The sequence below is a fragment of the Oryctolagus cuniculus genome, chromosome 6, assembly GCF_051225735.1.
Source record: "Oryctolagus cuniculus isolate XC-2025 breed Fujian yellow rabbit chromosome 6, ASM5122573v1, whole genome shotgun sequence".
Lineage (NCBI taxonomy): Eukaryota > Metazoa > Chordata > Mammalia > Lagomorpha > Leporidae > Oryctolagus > Oryctolagus cuniculus.
Window position 1 is genome coordinate 36,982,535 of NC_142872.1, and position 24,357 is coordinate 37,006,891.

Below are 24,357 nucleotides of genomic sequence, written 5' to 3' on the forward strand. Positions count from 1 at the left end.
GCCCACCGTTCTCCTGCATCCATCTTTCTGCCTTATCTATTTAGTGAAACCCAAGGCCTACTGTCACAGTTGAACTTAATCCATCTACTCACAATCTTGGATGGTAAATGCTTACAGGGAACAAAATGGTACAGCAGTTACATAGATTAAGAACAGCATAAACTTAGAGCTGCCACCATCAGAAATATACCCAATGGTGCTTACCTCAATCAACATTCAAAAGTTCAATTTGATAAATAATATCTGCAAGCAAACACAGATAAGAATTATGAGAAAATTTTCTTCCCTATGAAGAAGAAAATTATATACAAATTGATTACCAAGAAAACTACAAATAATGAAATGTGTGAATCACACTTTAAATAAAGGCAGTTATTTAAGCCCAATAATACATAAAATGTAAACCCTTAATCAACATTAAACTGATTGATCACTATCAAAGATACGATGATAATTTCCTACCATGTATGTTCAATTCTCCTAACCACTCTCTCAAGAAGATACCAATTTTGTCACTTTATAGCTGAAGAAATGGAGGCTCATGGATGAGATGTGATCTACAAAACTACTCAGCTATACACTGTTGGTGGGAATGTAAACTGGTACAACCATTATGGAAGACGTTATAGAGATTCCTCAGAAAACTAAAAATAGTTCTTCCATATTGCCCATATTCCTGGGAATAGACCCAAAGGAAATGAAATCAGCATATGAGATACCTGTGCTTCCATGCTTACAGCTGCTCAATTCATAATAGTAAATAAATAGAATCAACCTAGGAGTCCATCAACTGATCACTAGATAAAGAAAATGTGGGGGACTGATGCTGTGGCTTAGCGGGTAAAGCTGCCATCAACAGTGCCAGCATCCCATATGGGCTCCGGTTCAAGTCCTGGCCGCTCCACTTCCAATCCAGCTCTCCGTTATGGCCAAGAAAAGCAGCAGAAGATGGCCCAAGTCCTTGGGCCCCTACAACCACGTGGGAGACCTAGAAGAAGCTCCTGGCTTCAGTCCATCTCCATTAAATCCACTCTTGCTAAAGAGGAGGAGATTCACCTCCACCTGATCCAGGGTCATCCAGGGGCTACAAGCAGTGAGTGTAGAGGTCTTACATACTCTTTTAAGCACAATCACTTTGCGGTGACATTCCTCAAAAGGAAAATAGGAGAGCGAAATCATTAGTGTGTTTGCTACTGTCCCTCCATCCACCAGAGGCCTCTCTGTGTTTGAGGTTTTTGTACGCTGTCCTGCTGGAAGGTAAACGTAACAGTCCAGGAGAAGTAGGACAATGCAGCACCCTGAACCAACCCTGGAAGCTCTTTATACAAGAAACTCTGGAAGGCGCATCAGGGCTAATTATCCACAGGTGTGTGGGCAAAGTCTGTTCTTCATCTTGACATAGAGTCCCAGAGCAGTGGAAAAACGAGAGACCAAACGAGGTGACACCACCCTTTTATAGCGAGAAGACATTAACAGAGTATTCTACTTAAAAGAATCAGCACCACAAGAACCACTGAGGCATGGGAAAGCATTGCTTGTCTGGAGCACAGTAATGAGTCTCAGGTGACCAGCTGACATAGCTGTTGACCTGAGTTGAGTGGAAAGGCTAGAAAGGGGATTAAGTGGTGTGAGGCTCTGACTAGCTAACTAAAAACGTCAATAATGTCTTAAAAGCAGTACAGAAACAGAGATTTTTGTAGAGGGAAATATAGCAAAGTAACTTCTGAGTTGTTAACTGTCCTACTTTATCAGCATAACTCAGATCTTTTAATTAGAAAATTTTGGGATTAAATCTTCACTAGCTTTTTATTATTACTACTGTCTTTTAAAACTTTCACTTACTTAAAATTTTATTTTATTTGAAAAGCAATGAGATCGAGAAAGAGGGATCTTTCATCTATTGGTTTACTCCTCAAATGCCTGCAACTGGAAGCTCTGGGCCAGGCTAAAGCCAGGAGCCCAGACTCAATCCAATTTTCCCACATGGGTAGGAGGAACCCAAGTACCTGAGCCATTACCTGCTGCCTCCAAGGGTGAACATGAATGGGAATCTGGAATTAGAATCAAAGCCAAGCCTCAAACCAGGCCCTCTAACATTGGATGCCAGTGTCCAAGCATCTTAATAGTTGAGTTAATATCTGTCCCTATATTTTATGTTTTTTTTCCCCAATTTTATCTATCTTAAACCATCATTTTTGAAATGAGATTTGTCATAGTTACTGGACGAGAAGTTACAAATTTAAATTGCCTATTGTACAATTACCAGGAAGGAAAATATGCCAACACATTGAAATATACACAAACACATATCTCCCAACAAATAGGATAAATTACAATGCTTCATTTTAAAAGTAATGGTTAAAGATATAAATATGCTCCTATTTTATGAAGCATTATATTTGGGTCTCTGGAATAGTTAAACTACTAAATAGTTACCTGAGATAATGGGTAGGAATATAGTAAAATATCTTTAACACCATGACTCTGGAATATGGTAACTAACAATAACAGTAAAAGCTTCCATAGTACTTAATATGGGCCATACTATTTTAACAAGTTTACACATATTCATTATTTCAGTCCTTCCAATACCTCCATGAGGTTAGCTTTATAATGTCCATTTTACATAAACTGAAACACAAAGAAGTTAGATAATACTGAGAAAATATAATTGTGATAGCTGATTTTTTTGTGTTATGAGTGGGATAAAGGATATTAGATAGCTAATGAGGGATGTCTTTGTGAAGGTTCTTCCAGAAGTTGGCATTGGATCAGAAGACTGAGTAAACATTAGATTGCCCTCAACAATGTGGTTGAGCATCATCCAGTCCTTTGAGGACCCACACAGAATCAAAAAGGCAGAGGAAAGTTGATTTTGTTCTCTCCTTGAGCTTATCCTCCTGCCCTCACACATCCGTGCCCCCAGTTCTTGGGCTTTCACACTCAGACTGAGTTATAGAACCAGCTCTCCTGTTTCTCCAGCTTGCAGATGGCAATCATGGGACTTCTAAACCTACATAACCAATCAGCCAACCCCTCATGATAACTCATTTCTCTAGGGCACAGAGAAGTTAAGCCAACACTTATTATGCCTGCATTGCATATTGGAGCACTGGTTCAAGTCCTGGCTCCTCTGTCTCTGTTTCCAACTCAGGTTCCTGCTAACGCATCCTGAAGCAGTGGATGATCACTCAAGTGCTTGGCCCCCTGCCACCCATCTGGGAAATCCAGATGGGGTTCCCACTCCTGGTTTCCACCTGTGCCTAGCCCTGATTGTTGCAGGCATTTTGGCAATGAATCAGTGCACAGATCTCTCTGCACTCTCTCTGCGCACGCTCTCTCTCTCTCTCTCTCTCTCTCTCTCACACACACACACATACCTCTGCCAAGTAGATGAAGATAAACATTAAAATATTTCTCTGTACATCTGTATATATATACCATATTGGTTCTATTTTTGGGGAGTGCCGTAGAGGGTATAACCCTGACTAATACAATACCTTAAATATCATGTTAAATGTTGGAAAAATACAGTTACAAATAAAACCTCCCACTCAGCCAAAAAAAAAGAGATAGAAAATAAAACATTTTATGATTAAATAAGCATTAAATCAGAATGTGCTATATAGCATCACAAACACTCACTTAAGACATTATAAAGACAGAAAAATCTCACCCATTTATATACCAAGCTGTTACATTCATATTCTCAAAAAAATTATGACTAATCCTCAAATAAAGATTATTTAACAGCACAATTTCTCAGTGTATCCTAAACTCATTTGGTAACTGGAGTGACTATCTGTGTTAGCTCACTGGTTTAATCAATGGGAAAAATAAACTTCTAATATTTTTATGACAAGTTGTTTGGAGTGAGACACCAGCCAAAGTTAGGCTCTTATCATCCAAAGAAACTAAAAGGCAGGGTGCCAGCTTCCTTAATGATTAAATTTAAAGGATATCTTGAATTGTAAAAGCTGGCTACTGACTTATTTAATTCTTTCAAATGAATTTTTTAACATTTATTTATTTGAGAGGCAGAGAGCCACACAGAGAGAGGCAAAAAGAGACAGAGTTTCATCCCCTGGCTCATTTCCCAAAAGCCTGCAATGACCAGGACTGGGTTGGGCCAAAGCCAGGAGACAGGAACTCAATCTAGGTACATTTGTGGGTAGCAGCAAACCAATAATGTGGACCATCACTGCTGCCTCCAAAGTGCACATTAGTGGGAAGTCGGGATCAGGAGATGAGTTGAGGCTTAAACTGGCATTTAGAATCTAACTGGTGTCTTAACTGCTAGTCTAGATGCTTGCCCACTTTTCAGAGAGGTTTCCCACTTGCTGGTTCACTCTCTGAATGCCCACAATGGCTGGGGCTGGGCCAAATCTAAAGCCAGGAGCCAGAAACTCAATCCAGGTCCTTCCCCTGGGTGGCAAGAATCCAATTACTTGAGCCATCACTGTTCCTTCACAGAAAATGCATCAGCAGGAAATTAGGATTAGGAGATGTAGGCAAGTATTGGACTGAGGCACTCCAATATGGGATGCGGCTACTTGACAGCTAGGTCAAAGAACCACCCTTACAAATCTTTTTAAAGGATTTATGTATATCCCAAGTCGGCAGAGAAAATCCACAATTACAAGTTTTCAAAGTAGATGCTCTAAGGAAAGGGAGGTATCTTCCTTTTTATACTAGGGAGAATTAAAATTTAATTATCTCATTTTTAATTTACTCATATCTTCCAATAATTAACTGTAAATATTTTTGCAAGTATTAGTAAGTCTTACATAATCCAAGTCTAAGGAGTATTTTAGATAAGAAGGCTGTTGTGTTTATTTACTTATTTTTTTATTTTGCAAAGCCTACTGCTCCTGAGTTTCAGTCCGTTCTACGTATATGATAATTTAGCCTTGGATAATTAATTGTTCCATCTTTCTAAGTAATGTTCCTCATGGCCGTTGTCTAGCATCAAAGTGTTCTAAAACATTCATTAAAGGGTATATGTTGAAAATCCATTGCTTAATGTTCATAGTTCTCGTTGTTTTAAGTCTTGAAGACAAATCATCCTCTGCTCATTCTTTTGTATCTTATAATATAGTAGGTTGTAGAATCTTGGACAAAGAAATATTTTTGGAGTTTGATTTTTTAGCTCTGCTTCCCAAAAGGAATGTGGACTACAGGAATCTAAATTTGTTCATTTTTCATGACAGTAGAAATAATATGATAAAAAAATGTTTTTGTCTGATTTTGTATGTTTTGGTATCCTCAAGATGGGAGCTATCTGTATTAAGACCCTTTAGCACAATCTGAACATTAGTTTTAACATTTTTAAAAAATTCTTATTTTCATTTCTTTGAAAGTCAAAGAGAGAGAGAGGGAGAGAGGGAAAGAAAGAGAGAGAGGGCATTTTGATACTCTGTCTCCTGTCCTAAATGCCTCTAATAAATAGGGCATGGCTGGGCCAAAGTCAGGAGCCTAAAACTCAATCTACAACTCAGACCTGGGCAGCAAGGAGCCAGGTACTTGATCCATCACCCGCTGCCTCTCAGGGTGCACAGTATCAGGTAGCTGGAATTGGAAGTGGAACTGGAACTTGGATTGCACATGGGTATCCTAAGCAGCATCTTTACCACTGCGCCAAATGCCAACCCTGCATAGTTTTTGAGGAATAAAACCTTCAGCCCATCTAAATATCAAACAACCCCTAAACTGAGAAAAACTCTTACCTTCCACAGGCTTTATACTATGAAATCCTAGTACATCAGGTATCTAATAAAATTGGTTGGGGAGAACTTCCTATATTTACTTTCAGTGTGGCTTATAAAGCTATCTGCTGACAAATAGTGCATCTTTTTTTTTAATATTTTATTTATTTATTTGACAGGTAGAGTTACAGAGAGTGAGAAGGAGAGACAGAGAGAAAGGTCTTCCTTCCGTTGGTTCACTCCCCAAATGGCCACCACAGCCGCCGCTGCGCTGATCTGAAGCCAAGAGCCAGGTGCTTCCTCCTGGTCTCCCATGCTGGTGCAGGAGCCCAAGCACTTGGGCCATCCTCCCCTGCCCTCCTGGGCCACAGCAGAGAGCTGGACTGGAAGAGGAGCAACCGGGACTAGAACTGGCGCCCATATGGGCTGCCGGCGCCGCAGGCGGAGGATTAACCTAGTGCGCCACAGTGCCGGCCTCAAAGAGTGCATCTTTTCAATGATTTGAATAATTTTGTTTTTTTGCCAAGTATAGTTAAGAGGCCTTTATATAATCATCTTGTACTGAGCTGACTTTGTAGATGACATGGCAACACTAACCAAGCAAACAGAATCCATGATAGATTTATTTTGTTAGTAATTCCTATAGCTGAAATTTCTTTGAGCCCCCTTTCAACTCATTTGTCTATTTCCTTTATAAAATCACATTTTAAAAACCTAATTGAGGTTTTTTATTAATTATTTTAAAAGTGGAATTTGTAAGTTCAGGATATACTACATTTTAACAGCAGCCTTTTTAACCTCTGTCAACAAAGCTATGGCCTTTTAAAATTTCTCTTTTCTGCTCTGTGTTTTCCACAATTAAAAACTGGTATTTGAGTAGGCAGCTGCAAAACCTCTAAAATAAGTTATTAATATTCCATGAGACAAATAAGTTCCCATTAAAATTTTTAAAATTCTTTATTTTCCCAATTATATAACAAGCATGAAACATATTTGCTATGTCCAGAACCAAGAATTACAAGTCTAGTAAGTTCTATTAACTCATCTATTTGTTCAAAGTACATTGTATATAAAATATGAGTCTCTAAAATGTTATAAGAAATCAGTATAACATGGGAAGCCTTAAGTTAACCAATTTTAACCTGAGTAAATAACCTCTATAGATTGGGTAAACACTAACAAATACACAATATGAACAGATGTGTCAGATAAGTCAGGTTCCCTTTTCTCTCTACCCCCCAGAGAATTGTTAGAATCTTCCACTAGGAAGGAAAAAGAAGAGCCTATAACAAACAGGTTATTTTTGGCCAGATTACTATCTTCAAATTTTGGACTTCGAGGCACTGAAAGGCTATATCTGACTAAAGATCACAGCACTGAGTACAGCACACTGTTGGACTGGCAAGTTGAGGACTTGACATTCTGGCCACATTGTGCTTGCAGGGGATCAGGAGAACAATTCAGTCCAACAAACTCTAAGTGAAAGTAAAGCCAAAAAATTTTCAGTGCTGATGAGAGATGATTCAGAATTTTTTCCCCTTGGCATCATGACTAGTGATGCTTTGAAGATGGGTGGGGCAATGTGCAAAGATCCAAGGATGCTGGATGGGGAGCTATAAGAGGCTTGCTAAACAGTGGATCTAAAATTGCTGAAATCTTTCTATAACTAGTATCCTTATTCCACTGCAAAATCTGAAGGGACAAGTCCCACTGACTGAGAAACACTATGGAGTTCTTTTTGGTGAGCTTGAAATTCCTGAAAGAATTTATGTTATCAGAAAAAAAAGTATATGATAAAACCAGTTATGGCCCACTGTCAATTTGAGAAAATTAATGAGAAGATCTAGCTAAGTGTCTGCTAAATATGTTGTACATCTAGAGATAAAATCAAGTGGATTCTTCCCATCCTACTGAATTGGAATGTACACTGAAGAAGCTAGGATTTAGAATTTTTAATGAAATTTTCTGTGGTTATTAATTAAGCAAATTAGGAAAATGCTGACTTCTAAGGACTTTCCAATAAAAGATAAGATTAAATGGATGGTGCCCACAGAGCTGGAAGTCTTTCACCCTCAGATGGGGTACAGCCAACCTAAAGTGGACATGTTTCAATAACATGTCTTTCATAAAACAGTCTCGAAACTTTACTTTGGCAGAAATTAATAATTTGAAAAACAAATTGAATGAGAACAGATTAATATTATATCTTGATCTTGAGGTTTATTTCTCACTATCATCATAGGTAATGAAAAGAAAATCACATAAAATCAGAATGTGTGAAAGCTATCACACTTTGAGGTTGGACAACACAATACATCAATTTAAAACGTCATGAGTTGAAGAAGCCTTGTATTATCAGTGAGTTTCCAGTGTTAGATTTACAGAATCAGCCTCATTACACACACACAACCTATGACTCTTCCCTGAGATATTTTCTGACGCCTCCACAAATCTCTAGTCTCCATCATGCAGAGAATTATTTAAAGATACGTTTATAACTAAGCAAAGGCTTGAGCTACTCACAGAAGATATTCTTGCCCTCCCCAACTATCATCATGTCATTCAGTTTAGTGAATAAAGACTTTATAGTTTCCGTAAACATCACAGTCTGTCAAAAGCAAAGTCCTGCTTCCTACTTGGGTAAGAAAGAGCATTTCTAGGTAACAAGTCAAAGTCTATTGTGATGCTTACGGAGTCTATCAGCTTAAACTATTTGTCCAACTTTTAGGAAAAGTTCTGAAATGGAGTGGTATTCAACATTTTAAAATAAAATAAAAATTTTTATAACATTATAGGACTCATAACATTAAAAGTTGAAATTTACTGACTTTATAGCAACAACAATATTGCTGGATATGATGAAATTTTTGGCAACAAAGTAATCTTATCTTTTAACGTCATACTCCATGAACTTTTTGAAGTCCTGTTGCATGCAACACCTCAAAGTATATGAGCAGAGTACTAAAAGTATTACAGCACTGGAGTGGGGATATCAAGAACCTGGAGTTCTGGAACAATGTTTGGAGATGTAAATTCAGGACTCATTGGTATTAAAGTAGAATTAAAATTCATGAAGAGTAAGTGATCACTTAAGGAAATAAAGAAGATGGCTCTACTCTGAATGCTACAATAGAAATAATTGTAAAAACCAGTAAAGGATACTGAAAAGGAGCAGGAAATGATATGAGGGGAAATCTAAGAGCCAAGTTTTTAAAAGCGTTATCAAGAAGAAAGGAGTAATAAGCCATATCAAATGCACCTGGTAGACAGCAAAAATGAGATACTAGAATGCACTCATATTTAACAATATGCACGTCATTACTGACCTTACCAAGAATCAATAGAGTGATAAATCTGATAACTTGATTTAGAATGGGATTGGGAGGAAATGGGCCAAACAGAAACTAGACAGCAAGCGTGTCAACATTTTGAAGGCATTTTGCTTCAAGTAGAAGTGAACAAATGGCATAGCAGCCAGCAGGAAAAATGCAGTTAAAAGAAGGTTTATAATATGGGATAAAAAAATCAATGTATTATATTCAGACAAAGGACAGAAGAGAGAAGAAAAAAATAATATAGGAGAGAGGTTATTCTTGAGAAGGTGAGAAGAAATAGGAGTTAAGTTTGGTACACATATACATTCACAATCCATGTGAATTGCTTGGTCTTGGAATATCTTAGTAGATAGCACATCTTTCCAATGTAAGTGAGTCCATATGAGCTCACATAAACAATGTACAAGTTTTTCAGGTGCCACATATCCTCAATAACATTTGATATCATCAATTTTATTTTAGTCACTTAATGAGGATTTTAGGACATCACACACTGGGTTTTAATTTCTATTTCACTTTTTTAAAATTTTTTGACAGGCAGAGTGGACAGTGAGAGAGAGAGACAGAGAGAAAGGTCTTCCTTTTGCCATTGGTTCACCCTCCAATGGCCGCCGCGGCTGGCACGATGTGGCCAGCCCATCGCGCTGATCCGAAGGCAGGAGCCAGGTGCTTCTCCTGGTCTCCCATGCAGATGCAGGGCCCAAGGACTTGGGCCATCCTCCACTGCACTCACAGGCCATAGCAGAGAACTGGACAGGAAGAGGGGCAACTGGGACAGAATCCGGTGCCCCGACCAGGACTAGAACCCGGTGTGCTGGCGCCGCAGGTGGAGGATTAGCCTATTGAGCCGCGGCACCGGCCTTCTATTTCTCTTATAACAAATTATGTTGATTCTTGTTATGCAATACAATGGAAGCCACTTGGAAGACTGAACAGCCTCTACCAGAACATTTCTCTGAATCATTATAGGAAGGAAAACCCCACTTACCAAAAATTTGTAACCGTATATGAATGCTTACAAAAGTATATGTCTATTCTGTATCCTGAAGCATTATACATCTTAGAATTATTTGTTAAAATAGTCTGCTTGCATTAACACAAATATTTTCTTTGTCATAATACTACATTTTATATAATTTTCATTAAAATGTCTTTTTAAACTGAGGTTACATATAGAAACAGCGCATTTGCAAGCATATGGATAGAGCACTTACTATTCATTATTAATTTTAAATATCACTACATGTATTTCAGAGCACATAGTTTGTGATGCTTTGCATTACTGAGGCTTCCTTTACAGCCTAAAACGTAGTTTATTATTTATAAGTGTTCCCTGAACACCAAGAAGAAAGTTTACTTTGTTTATATTATCTAAAGTTGTACATATATGTAAGAGTCAAAGCTAATTTTACTTAAGACTTTAGTCTACATTTTGTAATAATTGCTTTCATTGGTTCACGGTGTTCTGATTTTTGTCTTTCTTGTATAGTGATTGTACTTCTTAAAAGTCTAAATGACTTAGTATGGAAGCTCATGTTCCCGTACATTTTGCCTGATACTGTGTCCTAAGGAAGGACTGAAGTCCAGGCCCTGGTGGACCCAGAGGTCCTTCCTGGTGATTAGTCGAGGTGGAGATAAGTCAAAGGTCACAGATCTGGACAGAACCTCAGTTAGAGCCACGCATACTTGTACAACTAAACCTGGGGCCTCCTGGAGTCAGCTACTCAAAGACACGTGCAGCTTCAGTAACAATGGTTGCCTTGGGAGTTTGGAGGAAAAGGAGTTGGAGGAGGGAATAGCCTGTGGAAAGTGCTCAGCTCACATTTATTTGAGTCAGTTTTTAGCCAAAGCAGGGATTTTACACTAACCTGAGAGGGTCTTTGAAAAGTTATTGAAAATGTATATTATAAAAGAAACTATACATGGATTTGAAAAACTTGGTACTAAAATCAATGTATTTTATTATCATCATCATAATTATTTGAGAGGTAGAGAGAGAGCAAGTGCTCCCATTTGCTGGTTCACTTCCCAAGTGCCCATGATAGATGGGGCTGGGCCGGACTGAAGCCAGGAGACAGAAACTCAATCTAGGTTTTCCACATGGGTTATAGGTTATGGGCTGAACCACCACCTGCTACCTCTGAGGGTCTGCATTAGCAGGAAGCTCGAGTCAGGAACAGAGACAGAACTTATACCCAGGCACTCTGTTATGGAATGCAGGTATCTTAAACAAGTGGCTGTCTTAAATAGAATCTCAAATAGCATCTTTTTTTTTTTTTTAACTTATTTGACAGGTAGAGTTAGTGAGAGAGAGAGAAACAGAGAGAAAGGTCCTCCCTCCGCCAGTTCATCCCCTAAATGGCAGCCACGGCCGGCGCGCTGCACCTATCTGAAGCCAGGAACCAGGGTCTCCCACACGGGTGCAGGCGCCCAATCACCCAGGCCATCCTCCACATCCTCCCGGGCCACGGCAGAGAGCTGGACTGGAAGAGGAGCAGTCAGGACCAGAACTCGGCGCCCATATGGGATGCCGGCGCCACAGGCAGAGGATTAGCCAAGTGAGCCACGGTGACAGCCCTCAAATAGCATCTTAATCTCTAAGCCAAACACTCACCTCCCAGCTTATCTTTTAATTCCCTTTTTCCATGTACCTTTTCTTGAACATACTTCATATTATCTGTGGATACCACTGGCTTCAGTGTTGTGGCTGACCTCTGTGGTTTAGAAGTAAAATATGGCTGTAGTTATTAAACAAATTATTGAAGTTCAGGTTATGAAATATTGATGAAATATGGGCTGTCTCAATATTCTAGGTGGCATCATGACTGGCACACCTAGATTCTCCAGGTGTGTTGTTGCTAGTGATAGGTAACCTTGTCCCTTTACCTCAGTGTGCCTCGTATTATTTTCTCTGTGGGACATGATATGACTAAGTTGGCAAGTCCTGCTTTCTACATGTGCATTAACTGAATTGTGAAGAATGAGAACCTGTTCAAGTTTTGTTTAATAAATACAGTGAACTGATGAAGCTTCCACTGGCATTCCCTTTCTACTACCACTTCCTTTAAATCTCTGTTACTCACTGACTTGTTTTAGCCAGCTGCAGTCTAGTTTCTGAGTACCTGACATTTATCAGAGGAGAAATCCTGTCAGAGCTCCCTTCAAAACATACCAAGAAGCTGTTGCTTTAACTCCATCACCCCCAGGATCCGGACACATTTCTCTCTTGAAACACAGCAATCCAGTCTCCTCTCTGCTCTCTTGAATTTCTTCTTAGCTCTGTGTTTATTCACAACACAGCATACAGAGAAATGGCTTTTAAAAGTCATTTCCTTGTTCAAATACTCTTACTATTTCTCAGCGCTTTTAATGACAAACTCTGTATAACGCCTGACAACGTCTTACCTTTGGTCGTACTCCCTTCACCATTTCTGCTTCTTTGTTGCCGCTCAATAGTCTGATGTAAAACATGATTCTTGCTCTTTGAAACTGATCTCTTCTCCCTTTCCACCAGCCACACTGGTCTCCCCATCCCCTACCAGGCCACCCATAGTTTAGTCTCAAGTCCGTAGGCCAGCTCTTTATCTCTCTGCCTCTGCCTCTCTGTAACCCTGCCTTTCAAATAAATAAAATGAATATTTAAAATAAATAAATAAATAAAATTACACCTTCTCTCCCAATTTCCCTTCCTAATAGAAAAATCTAAAGTGTCCAGGAGTGGTTGCAGGAATCTCTGTGCACCATTAACATCCTACACATTGGAGGAAGGGAACGAGGTTCAGAGCTGAAGGGGTCTTACTAAAGGAAATCTCTTTTGCAATACTCTAAGCAGTGTGAATTGCCTATTATAGCAAATGGGGTAGAAATGAGCGTACGCATGTACACACACACAAATACATTTGCAAAATTCAAATATTAATTCTCAAAAACAGACTAATACATTTTATGCTATAGGCTCTGATGCATAAATGAGTTGTGAAGTCAAAATAAGTCATAAATGATACAATGATGGAATAAATTAGAAGGAAACAGAATAAGAAAATATTACAGTGCATTACACATAGTGTGACTACAATAGTGAAAACTTGTTTTAGATATGTTTGTGCATGTATTCGTGTTTTGAATACAATTTAAAATATATTTCCTACTATGGATTGCTGTTTAAAAATATGAAAAACACCCATATGAACATGCAAAAGAGTTAATTAACTTCTGACTGTAAAATTCCCATCTCTTCCTAGAAGACACCCTGTTTTTAAGCAGACTATTGTGTATTTTTTTTAGGCTTCAAGAACATGCTCTTTCTGCTCTCCCAGAAATAGAAAGAAACCAAACATTTCTCTCTAATGAAAGTGCATTTTTAGTAAGGACTCAATTATCTTTAAAAGTAGGCCTTTGATCGCTCCTATTTTACTCAGGCAAATAGAAGAAAGTGTTCTCTTCTTTTGTTATCTTATGTGGAGTAGGTTCCCTCTATTCTTCTGATATTAGTCCCACACATGACGTAGGCTGACCTTACCAACTACCACATCTCATGGCTGATGGCCTTTCTACTTCCTTGATTTCTTTATGTTGCTTGATTTTTTTTTTGACAAAAATAAACTTTTTATCAGTTTCTTTGTGTCTGGTATAACAAAGCAATCAGCAATTTAATAGTTAGGTTTATAATGATGTTTTGAAGACTCAGGAGCTAGGAATTAATTGGAATAATGCTGAACTAATAGAAAATTGTGGCTTGCTTTTAATAAAATTATAAGATTCATGAACACAGTAATTCTAATGGACTCCATGGCATTTCTTTGGCCTAGCATAATGCCTAGCACTCAGCGGGTTATGAATAAGGATGAATAGTGTAAGCCAAAATTCTGGCCTTTCTCTTTTGCTAGTATCCAGATAATGTCCATGAAATAGCTAGTAAGCCTTATAGTGTAATATGAAGATACTTCAAGAAGTCTGTAAAAATGAAATTAAAAAATAAGTTTATTTGGCATCAAATTTTTTTGAAATCCATATATAGAAGAGGTCTTCAGGTTAGTTTACCAGTTCATTTATGAGATTCCAAAATGGACTCCAATACAATAGTAATGGGGGACTTGCATAACCCTTTCATTTATGGACAGATCAAAAAGACAGAAGATAAACAAAGAAACAATAGTGCTAATCAATACCAAGAACCAAATGGACCTAATGTCTACAGAATCTTTCAGCCCACAGTTGCAGAATACATATTCTTTTCATCGGTGCATGGAACTTTCTCTAGGATAGACCATATGCTAGGCCATAAACCAAGTCTCACCAAATTAAAAAAAAAATCAAAATCATACTATTCATCTTTTCTGACTGCAATGGAAGGAACCTGGAAATTAACAACTCAAGAAAAACTTAAGAACATATGCAAACACATGGAGACTGAGCAACAGGCTCCCAAATGTACAATGGGTCATAGAAGAAATCAAAGAGAAATAAAAAAAATTTCTGGAAATGAGTGAAGATGACATTGCAACATATCAAAACTTACAGGACACATAAAAAACAGGATTAAGAGGGAAGACTATAGCAACTGGTGTCTACATAAGGATTTGGAAATATACCAAAAAAATGACCTATTGATGCATCTCAAGGACCTAGAAAAACAACAACAAGCCAAACCCAAAATTAGTAGGAACAAAGAAATAAGTAAAATCAGAGAAGAAATAAAAAAATGGAAACAAAAGATCAGTAAAATAAAGAGCTGGTTTTTTGAAAACTAGCAGTCAAAAACAATGAAATCCAGTCATTTGCAACAAAATGGAGGAATCTGGAAAACATTATGCTGAGTAAATTAAGCCAGTCCCAAAGGGACAAATATCATATATTCTCCCTGATCGGCGACAAGTAACTGAGCACCAAAGGGGAAACCTGTTGAAGTGAAATGGACACTATGAGAAATGGTGACTTGATCAGCCCTTGTCCTGACTATTGATGTACAATTTAATACTTTATTCCTTTTAGTATTTTTTTTGTTCTAGTACTATTGGTTGAACTCTGTAATTAACACACAATTATTCTTAGGTGTTTAAATTTAACTGAAAAGTGATCACTGTTAAATACAAGAGTGGAAATAAGAGAGGGAAGAGATGTACAATTTGGGACATGCTCAATCGGACTTGCCCCAAATGGTGGAGTCAGTAATGTGCCAGGGGATTCCAATACGATCCCATCAATGTTGTATGTACCAATGCCATCTCACTAGTCCAAGTGATCAATTTCAGTTCACAATTGATCATAATGATAGGTCTAAGAGTCAAATGGATCACACAAACAAGACTAGTGTCTGCTAATACTAACTGATAGAATAAAAAAGGGAGAGAATGATCCAACATGGGAAGCGGGACACACAGCAGACTCATAGAATGGCAGATGTCCTAAACAGCACTCCAGCCTCAGAATCAGCCCTTAAGGCATTCGGATATGGCTGAAGAGCCCATGAGAGTATTTTAGGCATGGAAAGCCAAGACACTCTGGGGAAAAAAAAAAAAACACCTAAATGAAAGATCTCTGCGAGTGAGATCCCAGTATAAAGAATGGGCCATCAAAGAAGGAGGTATCTTTCTCTGAAGGGAGGAGAGAACTTGCACTTTGACTATGACCCTGTCGAAATAAGATCGAAGTCAGCAAATTCAAAAGTCTTCCATAACCTTGGCAACTCATGATTAGAGCCTAGGGAGATTACTGACACCATAAACAAGAGTGTCAAATTGTTAAGTCAACAACATGAGTCACTGGGCACTTACTCCTCATGTGGGATCTGTCCTTAATGTGTTATCCAATGTGAAGTAATGCTATAACTAGTACTGAAACAGTATTTTACACTTTGTGTTTCTGTGTGGGTGCAAATTGATGAAATCTTTACTCAATATATACTAAATTGATCTTCTGTATATGAAGATAATTGAAAATGAATATTGATGTGAACGGGATGGGAGAGGGAGCAGGAGATGGAAGGGGTGTGAGTGGGAGGGAAGTTATGAGGGGGAAAGCCATTGTAATCCATAAACTGTACTTTGGAAATTTATATTTACTAAATAAAAGTTTAAAAAAAGAAAAAAAAAGAAAAAAAATTGATAAATCATTGATCCAACTAGCCAAAAAAAAAAAAAAAAAAAAGGAAAGAGACTCAAATCAATAAAATCAAAGATGAAAAAGGAAACATAACAACAAATACCACAGGCATAAAATGCATCACCAGGAATTACTACAAAGAGCTGTATGCCTACAAACTGGAAAAGGTAGAAGAAATGGATAGATCCCTGGACACATACAATCAAAATGAGTCATGAAGACTCAGAAAACCTAAACAGACCAATAACCAAGACAGAAATTGAATCACTAATAAAGACCCTCCCAACAAAGAAAAGCCCAGGACTGGATGGTTTCACTGCTGAATTCCACCAGACACTTGAAGAACTAATTCCAATTTCTCAAGCTATTCAGAACAACTGGAAGAGAGGGAATCCTTCCAAACTCCTTCTGATAAAGTCAGTATCACCCTAATTCCTTAACCAGAAAAAGAAACAACAGAGAAAAGAACTACACACCAAAGTATTCTCCCCCTTTCTAACCCAGTGCCCGATCTCCTTTTCTATTGATTCCCTCACAAATCACTTCACTCTTTACTTCCCTAACTTGAAAGTCTTAAGCTTACTTCCCTTATCACTGTTTCCAAAGCACACCTGGATTAGGCTTGGGTCACAAACTGAGTAAATGGGAGAAAGTGACTTCATCCAGACTACACCTTTACTATTAAACAGCTTGCAGCTGCTCACATCTGTCCATGATCTCGCCAAACTGTGTTTCTATGCTTGGCTGTGTCGCTCCCCGTCTTCGTGGAGGAATGACACAGGACCCTGCGCTGTTCTTTTGTCTGCTCGGCCCTCCCCGGGTTTGCTGCTGGTTCTTCCCGGGTTGGCTACCGACCCTTCCACCTCCGTGGAAGGGCGATTCCCCCTGCCCCCTCCCCACTTCCGCGGGGGAGCGGCACACCGCCAGCCGGCTCTCTTGGGGGCTGCACAGGTGTTCCTTCAGATAGATTTTCCCGGTGCATGGTGTCTCTCTCCTCCTTTATAGTCCTCTTCCACCAATCCCAACTCTGCTACCCACACACCGAGTACGCTGCTCTCCTCCAATCAGGAGCAGGTCCTGCTGCTTATTGGTTGAACTGGAGGCAGCTGCGTAGAAGCTGTTTACTCCTCTCCCAGCGCCATATTGTGGGAGAGCAGATGCATAGAATAAGTCTTAATTCCAGTAACTTAGTCTAGTCCGAGTTGCTCCCCACAGGCTGTATCTAATAATATTGCATGCACTACAGATTGAGGGAAAAAAAGGAGTAGGTAAGAGCTCTGAGAGAATCACATTATCCACAGCAACTTCCAAGGAGCCGCTGAGTTAGAATCTTGCAAATGGAATCATTGGGAGCTTCTTGTGTTACCAGTCACTACAACCCAGCAACCAGGTAAAATGTAAAGAAAACAGGGGCCAGCCATTTGGCGCAAGTGTTAAGATGTCATTTGGAATGTCTTCATCCCACATCAGAATGCCTAGGTTTGAGTCTCAGTCCACTTCTGATTTCAGCTTCCTGCCAATCAATGCAGACCCTTTGGAGGCAGCAGGTGATAGCTCAAGTACTTGGGTTCCTGACATCCATATGCGAGAACCAGATTGAGTTCCTGGCTCCTGGCCTCTGCCTGGTCCAGCACTGGCTGTTGGAGGCATTTGAGGAGTGAACTAGTGATAGGAACTTTCTCTGTGTCTATCTGTCGCACTCGCTCCCTCTCTGCCTTTCAAATGTATAAAATAGATAAAATAAAGTGTAAAGGAAAACACATACAAAATACTAAAGTGATTACTTTTATCCTGCTCAATAACAGAAGTAAATAAAACCTCAATCTACTGACAGTTGTGACCATCTTCTACCATTGTCTTGGTTACCCCAGTCCCAGTCATTTAGTTACCCAATTTTTAAGCATTTACAAGCACCTCACTGCATGTTGGGACCATATTCTTTTTTTTTTTTTTTTTTTTTTTTTTTTTTTGACAGGCAGAGTGGACAGTGAGAGAGAGAGAGACAGAGAGAAAGGTCTTCCTTTGCCGTTGGTTCACCCTCCAATGGCCGCCGCTGCAGCCGGCGCACCGCGCTGATCCTGGCAGGAGCCAGGAGCCAGGTGCTTTTCCTGGTCTCCCATGGGGTGCAGGGCCCAAGCACCTGGGCCATCCTCCACTGCACTCCCTGGCCATAGCAGAGAGCTGGCCTGGAAGAGGGGCAACCGGGACAGAATCCGGTGCCCCAACCGGGACTAGAACCCGGTGTGCCGGCGCCGCAAGGTGGAGGATTAGCCTATTGAGCCACGGCGCCGGCCCGGACCATATTCTTTCCTTTCTATTTCCATGTCTAAAATAAAAAGGAAAGACAACAGAAAAATTAAGAATTTATAAAACATTATAAAAATGAAAAGTTTTAATGAATTATCAAGTGACAATAAATTGTTATAAAATATTCTTTCTTATAAAATCACTCACTGACACTGTGTGCAGAGGCTTGTAATGGTGAGAATTGTAAACAATATGTAACCTCAGGCATCTGAGTGGTTAGGCATATCTTGGAGATTAGACAGCAATTTATTTGAGAATCTAATGTAAGAATATATAAGCTTTTTTACTTAATGTAAATTTAAAATATGTTATCTCAAAAACAAAAAATAAAGAAAGAGAAGGAAGGAAGGAAGGAAGGAAGGAAAGTGAGGGGGGAAAGAGGGAAGGAAGAATGGAATATCATTACATTCTTAGAATTATATCTACAAATTACACTGAATCTGTTAAAAACTAATTAATTTTTTTAAAAATTTTAAAAGAACATGTAAAAATATGCATGAAGGATTCCAAACCAAGATGGCAATGGAGTCAGAGGCTCTGTGACCACCTGCCCACCCAGACGTCATCATGAATAACTATGCACGCACCCAGTCACCTTCACAAGAGCTACAGAAGCCAGGTGAGAGACCACAGTGCCTCACCATGTCATAAGAAAAATCTCATTTAAAAGGCAAGAAGGAAATAGTTGCCTGTGTCACCCCTCCACCAGCTCCACAGAGCCTGGTATGCAGAGACACACACATTTTGAGAGAAGAAAAATGAACTGAATCCCACTGCCAAGAGCACTACAAAAACATCCAGTCAGAGTGAACCTCCCTTTCCCAGTCCCCAAGCCCATTTCTGCAGAGTATTTTCAGCTTTACATGCAGGTAGCCTCTCACCCACCTAACCTCCAGCAAACAGGAAACCTCAGTCATGTGGAGAGGTCAGAAGAGAAAGCTTAGGCTCATGTCTCAAAACCTAAAGACTTCTACTCCTGGCCAGTGCTCACATTCTGAACCTCCATACTTGCCAAATGTCAAGTGGAGACCTGTGTTTGGAAGGGTCAGACTTATTTTGATGTGTGTCACTGACAGACTGGGGTAGGCTTAGCAGACACCCCCAGGACTTTGTGGGGATCTGTGACTATGCAACCCAGGTGTGACCAACCTGGGACCAGTCTGATTGACTAGAGAGCTGCCTTTATCACTATCCTTGAACCTTTGACAGATAGAAAGGGGCCTAGGGACCGTGTCTTGGGACTAAGTACTTGGTTGGTAAAGCCCAATGTTCGGCAGATCCTGATGGTTTTTCCCTTGGCAAGTACCCGAGAACAGACTCTCTGGACTTGCCCCATTGACAGGTAGACACCTGTGCACTGGTAAGACTTGTTTTGATGGGAATCAACACTAGCTTCTTGTAGGCCTTGTGTGCTCCCATAAGACTGCATAGGGTCTGATGACTGTGAGACCCAGGTGTGACATACCTAGGACCTACCTGAGCAGGTGAGGAGCTGCTTCCATAACTCCTATTACAACCTTCACCAGACAGTAAAGAATCACAGGACTGTTGGAGACTCATTGCCAGACCCATAAAACCCAGCACTGGGCAGATCCCAAAAGGTCCCTGTCGCTAGGCCAGTGCTTGCAGACAGAACTTGAAGTTGTTCATGTGATGCTGGTTTGCAGATACACAGATGCAGGAGTTATGAGGTCAACAGCTTCCAACAAGGTGTCTGGGACAAGCCGGGGAGTCCAAGCAGAAGTTTGCTTTCCCTCAGGAATGACAGCTTAGTTCTATGCTGCCTGTGGCCTAATGTCTGAACATAACCATTCTGTAAATCTTATTTAGTTTTCTAGTTATTATTCACAGTGTGAAAGGCAAGTCCAATAACGGATAGTCTGTCACAATCAGAATTAGAATCCACAACCAGTGATTTAATTTACACTGGAATGCTGGGTACAGTTATCTCTGATTTGGATATGTCCACTATGTATATATGTACATGAAGAGGCAGTAATATTGGCCTAAAATATTTAATTCCTATGTATGTTTCTTTTTATTATAGTTTTGTAGTACACTGGTTTTATTTTTCTGTTTATCAAAAAAGGTATAGAATTTTTCTGAACAAGATTGTGATGAAAGTATTTACTAGGTTACATGGTGTACGTGCGCCCTCTTCAGTTGCTGAAGAGAAGTGCAACTTATAAATACTAAATGACATCTTTTGATGAGGAAGGGCAGGATCACAATCATTTGATTCATTAATGGTACTTTTTTTTTTTTCTTTTTGACAGGCAGAGTGGACAGTGAGAGAGACAGAGAGAAAGGTCTTCCTTTGCCGTTGGTTCACCCTCCAATGGCCACCACGGCCGGTGTGCTGTGGCCGGCGCACCACGCTGATCTGATGGCAGGAGCCAGGTGCTTCTCCTGGTCTCCCATGGGGTGCAGGGCCCAAGCACTTGGGCCATCCTCCATGCACTCCTGGGCCACAGCAGAGAGCTGGTCTGGAAGGGGGGCAACCGGGACAGAATCCGGCGCCCCGACCGGGACTAGAACCCGTGTGCTGGCGCCACAGGCGGAGGATTAGCCTATTGAGCCGTGGCGCTGGCCTCATTAATAGTACTTTTAAAATATTATTTATTTATTTTGTATTTAAAGTGTGAAAATCCTGAGATACACATAAAGAGATAGAGGAGAAAAATTTTCTACTGCTTTCCCAGGCCATAGCAGAGTTGAATCAGAAGTGGAACAGCCGGGACTTTAACCAGTGGGACTCGAACCATATGTGATACCAGCACTGCAGGCAGAAGTTTTACCCGCTATGCCACAGTGCTGGCCCTAGTAACCTTATTTCACAGGAAAATAAACAAGCTGACTTCAGTTACACAAACTAAAATGCTCCTTTCTTCATATTCAAATTTTACCATAAGTATTAATCCCATAATAAGCAACCAAGAACTAATGGAGGATTTGAGTCAGTGATGAGTTCATGTCAGTGTTTTGGAAATAACATTCTTGAAATATCTAAAAAATGGAAAAATTATCCTGCAAGTCAGAAAGAAGGAACATGACACTCATGGATGTAAAGACTATATTTAATGTTGTTTCTTTTTCCAAATTTAGGACTGCAATCAAGATTTCAGGAGGGTTATTTCTTGGTGCACTAGAAACAATTATTCCAAAATACATCTGAAAAGACACAATTTGAAGAATTTCCAAAAACATAGCAAACAAACAAAAAATGATGAATGGGGGGCTGGCTCTGTGTTGCAGTAGGTTAATCTTCCACCTGCGGCACCAGCATCCCATATGGGCGCTGGTTCTAGTCCCAGCTACCCCTCTTTCAACACAGCTCTCTTCTATGGCCTGGAAAACAGTAGATGGCCCAAGTGTACAGGCCCCTGCACCCGCAAGGGAGACCAGGAAGAAGCACCTGGCTCCTGGCTTCAGATCTGCACAGCTCCAGCCATTGCGGCCATCTGGGGAGTGAGCCAACAGAAGGAAGACCTTTCTCTCATCTCCCCCTCTCATTGTAACTCTACCTCTCAAATAAATAAACAAAAAATCTTTTAAAAATGATGGATGGATTTTTCTTCCCTTTCTTAGGGGAGAGTGATCCAACATGGGAAGTGAGATACTCAGCAGACTCATAGAATGGCGGATGTCCTAAATAGCACTCTGGCCTCAGAATCAGCCCTAAAGGCACTCAGATCTGGCTGAAAAGCCCATGAGAGTATTTCAGGCATGGAAAGCCAAGACACTCTGGCAAAAAGATCTCTGTGAGTGAGATCCCAGTGGAAAGAACAGGTCTTCAAAGAGGGAGGTGCCTTTCTCTGAAGGGAGGAGAGAACCTCCACTTTGACTATGACCTTGTCTAAACAAGATAAGAGTCGGAGAACTCAAGGGGCTTCCATAGCCTTGGAAACTCATAACTGGTGCATAGGGAGATTACTGATGCCATAAACAGGAGTGTCAATTTGTAAAGTCAACAACAGGAGTCACTGTGCACTTACTCCTCATGTAGGATCTCTGTCCTTAACGTGCTGTACACTGAGGCTTAATGCTATAACGAGTACTCAAACAGTATATTTCACTTTGTGTTTCTATGGGGGTGCAAACGACTGAAATCTTTACTTAATGTACACTAAACTGATCTTCTGTAAAAAAAAAAAAAAAAAAAAAAAAAAAAAGAAATTTTCAATTCCCAACTTGACTCTCACTGGGATTAAACATGACAATAGGTCTGATCTGATTTCATCATCATTTTAAAAAAAATCATCTATTATTTTTCACTTTATGTTTCTGTGTGGGAGCAAACTGTTGAAATACTTACTTAAGGTATACTAAGCTGATCTTCTGTATATTAAGATAATCGAAAATGAATCTTGATGTGAATGGAAGGGGAGAGGGAGTGGGAAAGGGGAGGGTTGTTGGTGGGAGGGACGGTATGGGGGGGGAAGCCATTGTAACCCATGAGTCGTACTTTGGAAATTTATATTCATTAAATAAAAGATAAAAAAAAAAATAAAAAAAAAAAAAATAAAAAAAATAAAAAAAAAAGAATCCAAATCTAAAAAAAAAAAAAAAAAAAAAAAAAAATGATGGATGGATTTTTCTTCCCTTTCTTGTTCTTTCCATTCTTATTCTCTTACATATTTACTGAGTACCTATTATGTGGCCAAAAAAACAAAAAAAAAAAAAAAGGAAAAGAAAAAGCTATTCACTGTGGTTATAAATCACAATTAAGTACAGAGAGGATCATTTGTTTCATAGAACATATAAACTAATTACTCTGGAGGCAGTTTTAAAGGGTTTAAAAGCACTGGTTTTGAAAAACAGTGAGATTTAATGTAAGAAAAAACAAAGATGCTGGCCAACAAAGGCAAAATATATCATAACATTCTCAGGATACAGTTCTAAGAAGACTGTTGGAGAACAAATCAAACACAACATTCATTTTCTCAAACAATGTAAGGAAAGCAAGCAAACATGAGGTTTGGAGTTAATCACATCTCTGCCCTTTGTGGCATCATTAGGAGTGAGTGTGATGAGGAATGTGAACCACATCAACAGGTGCTAATAGAAAGAAGCAAATAAATGAATGTGCAGATCCCTAGGTAAGTTGATATAGAGTAAAGGGCAAAACAGGAAAAGTGTCTAGAACGTTAAAGAGGGGAAACGGGCTAATTCATCCTGCAGTTTTTTTAATCAGTAAAAAAAAGGGGGGGGATTTGTATGGGACAGGTGGCCTAAGTAGCAACAGGACATTAAAGAGGCTTCCTTGAGAGTCTAGAGGGCATAGGTAAGTAACAACAATAGCAGAATTGTATAGTCAATTGTATAGTATTTTTTTCTATCCTTCTCCATAATCAAGGTCTGGAAGCTGAATTGACCCTAACTTGGAAGAAAGAGGAGACTACAGAGCATGATGTCAACAGAGAAATGGACAGACGTGTAAGGAGGCTAAATATAAATGTCAGATTACAGGGTTCAGTCTGGTACAGGAACACAAAACAACAAGGTACTAACAATACAGCATAAATTAAAGCCTGAGAGGTGGGATTTTTCAAAATCATGGCAAATTTTTGAACTTGCCAGAGCTGAGGTGTGGTGCAGGGCAACAAGTGGAGAAATGGGAGGCTTGGGCATTGCAAATATTTGAGACATTGTGATTTCCCAAACAAATAGAAAAATATACCCAAAAAATGTAAAACAGGTTAGACTTGTGAGAAGTAGAGATAGAGCAGTCTGGAAAGACTAGTACCTGCTTGAATCAAAATTCACCAAAAGTTCTGGAACGTGGTGTGACATTAACCTACTATGCAGGTAATGAATCCTTCAGCTGTCCGTTCTTCTTGTTCTCATGACGCACAAACAGAAATCAGAAGTGCAGAGCCTCCAAGTTTGTCCTTGCCTGCTGGAGCATG

The 24,357-nt window shown here is 39.6% G+C and overlaps 1 protein-coding gene across 17 annotated transcripts in view; it reads right to left on the bottom strand.

Annotated features, from left to right (window-relative positions):
* The window catches only part of LOC103347914 (ovomucoid), a 140,681-nt gene that overhangs the window by 16,267 nt on the left and 100,057 nt on the right, over positions 1 to 24,357 (bottom strand). For 5 of the 17 annotated variants that reach the window (XR_016235357.1, XM_070076276.2, XM_089334947.1 and 2 more), the window contains one exon: positions 205 to 243. The exons of 6 other annotated variants lie outside the window; for them this stretch is intronic. The gene's annotated coding sequence lies outside the window, so the exon portion shown is untranslated. Of the gene's footprint in view, positions 1 to 204; positions 244 to 719; positions 1,280 to 24,194; positions 24,348 to 24,357 lie in introns of those variants that run through there. 6 more of the 17 variants (XM_089334948.1, XM_089334944.1, XM_089334945.1 and 3 more) reach the window with 5 other exon arrangements.